The following is a 2,957-nucleotide window of genomic DNA, read 5'->3' as shown; positions in this document are numbered from 1 at the left end:
TAAGGGAGCTCTGGTAGCATAGTGGCTAAAGCACTTGACTGCTAACCAGAAGGCTGGTGGTTCAAACCCACCAGCCACTCCTCGGAAGGAAGGTTGGGCAATCCTACTTCTGTAGTGATACTGCCTTGGAAACCCAAGGAGGGGTCGCTATGAGTCGGGGCCGACTCGATGGCACATAACAACAACAACAACAACAACAACAATGAATCAGTAAGACATCTTGTTGGTACAATGTTTAAGTAGTTGGTTGCTCAACAAAAGGTTGGTGGTACAAACCCATCCAGCATCTCTGCAGGAGAGAAAAACTTGATCTACTCTCATAAAGATTACAACCTAGGAAATCATATGAGGCAGTTGTGCTACGTCAAAATGAGGTCCCTATGAGTGAGAATCGGTACATAAGAACAAAAACTATTAATGATTTAATGTGGGACTGGAACTCAAGGCTGATGTTCATACTAGAGATACAAATTTTGGTGTCATCAGCATTGAGATGGTTAATAGACCTATGGCACTAGAAAAGATCTCTTAAAAATAATGACTAATAAGCACTGGGCTCTTAGTGGGTGTGCAATACTATGTTCAAAAAGAAATATACATATATAAATATAGTTACAATAAGGTAGGAAACACTACTGCTCTCTTCATGTTAGAGAGAGACAAATTATACCCAGAGCAGTTTTAATATTTATATCTTGCCTAGAGTCATATATCAATAAGTGATCAAGCTTGAATTAAAGCAATCAAGACACTTTGCTCTACATTCTATATAATAAATCACTATATACCACCATTTCATTTGATAAGAATTTTAATAGGTGACAATAAAGAAGAAATCCTAAATCCAAGTTCTAGTGCACTTGAACACTGGAAATAAGAGATGAAAGAAAGATCCAATTAAAGATTCATAGCATAACTGACAGATGAAAGAATAATAAATAAGAACAAGATGGTATTCTAGAGGCCAAGTGAAGGACACCTTTGAAAATGAATTAAATGATCAATTGTTAAAAATGCTAAGTACTACTGAGAAATTAATTAAGAATATACCTTAACAGTGACCTTTGGATTTTAGAAAATGGATTCTTTGCTAAATTTGACAAGATTTATTTCTGTGGAGTGGTAAAAATGAAAGTTTTTCTGAGGTGTAATGACAGAAAATATTCTAGCATGCTGTTGGGAAGTACTATAGGGCAGAGGCTATTTTATTGTTTATGAAAATGGGGGTGTGATTTCAGCAGTAAAGTTATTAAGTAAACAACAGAGACATAATTATTGCACAAGTGAAGTGATTAGCCTAATGTCAGATAGGGATGATTTGTAAGCATAAAACCAGAATATATGGGCAGCTTGGAGGAAAAATGTACTTGGATGTAGAAAGTTAAAATATATGTTTATTTGCATATTTATTTCCTTTATTATTGTTATTGAAATGAGAATCAACATCTTCACAAAGAATGAGGAAGGAGAAGTAATATTAAGTATCTGAGGAGTGAAGAAAGTTGTGAAATGAAGATCTTACAGAAATGGAAGATAAAGTTATTAGGAAAATATAACTTATCTTGGCAATTCTGAGGAATTGTGCTCATGATGTGAAGTGACATAAATCATCATAGATAATTTCAGCCATGATTAGCAATGAGGTATAGGTCAAGAATATGTTAAAACATTAAGTTTAACCATCATTGAGATTAGCAAGATAAAACTAGAAAGGACTTGAAGGCTTAGGTAAATAAGCATATTGGTTTTATGTTGCTTCACTAACAATTTTCCACAAATTTACCAACTTAAAACACCAACCATTTATTATTTTAAAGTCTATAGATCACAACTCAAGTGTTCTTGACTGAGCACTATGCTTAGGGATTCATGAAGTGAAAATCAAGTTGTGGACCTGCCTGGTCTTCTGTCTGGAGGCTTACTGATGTTGTTAACAGCATTTACTTCTCAATACCTGTATGAGTGAGGTGCCCACATATTTGTTGAATATGAGGTGGAGGTCATTCCCAACTATTAGGATTGCCTATAACCCTTGTTTTGTGGTTTTATCCACCCTCAAAGAAAACAATGTTGTTGTTGTTATATGCCGTTGAGTCGGACTCAACTCATAGTGACCCCTCCTTGGGTTTCTGAGGCATTATCACTACGGAAGTAGAGTGCTCCATCTTCCTTCCGAGGTGGGTTTGAACCTCCAGCCTTCTGGTTAGCAGTCAAATGCCTTAGGCACTATACTACCAGAACTCTAAAAGAAAATGATAGTGGGTAAAATTCTTCCTGTTTCTAATTTCTCTTATTTCCCCTTCTGTACTATCCCTCTGACTTTGTCTTCTGCCATCGACTGAGAGAAAGCTTTGTTCTTAGGACTCATATGATTACATTGGGCCCACCCAGGAACCTAGAATAATCTAATTCTTTTAAAGTGCAATTATTAGCATCTTTAAGTATATCTGCAACATTTTATTTGCCATTTAAGATAAGATAATCACAGGAGTAACTTACAGATTGAATTTTATGGGGAGAGATCTAACCCCTAGTACAGGAAGTAATTGTGGCTATAGAAACTATTATTGATAATTAAGGAAACAAGTAAGTCATTTGTTACATAGGTGATATATGCAATAAATTTTAAACTTTTAAAGTAGAACTATTATAATGTGTTCATTTACAATAACATTAATATGCTAAATGTGCCTGATCATACTAAACATTTATTAAATATTGTTGTTGTTGTTATTTGTCGTTGAGTCAGCCCTGACTCATAGCAACCCCTCCTTGGGTTTCTGAGGCAGTATCACTACGGAACTAGGATTGCCCAACCCTCCTTCCAAGGAGTGTCTGATGGATTTGAACCGCCAGCCTTCTGGTTAGCAGTCAAGTGCCTTAAGAACTATGCTAGCAGTCAAATTAATAAATGGAATCATATTTAGGCTAAGAATTTAAACTACATCAGCACTATA

The sequence above is a fragment of the Orycteropus afer genome, unplaced genomic scaffold (assembly GCF_000298275.1).
Source record: "Orycteropus afer afer isolate SDZICR_OR568_19922 unplaced genomic scaffold, OryAfe1.0 scaffold00586, whole genome shotgun sequence".
NCBI lineage: Eukaryota > Metazoa > Chordata > Mammalia > Tubulidentata > Orycteropodidae > Orycteropus > Orycteropus afer.
This window is presented reverse-complemented; position numbering follows the sequence as displayed.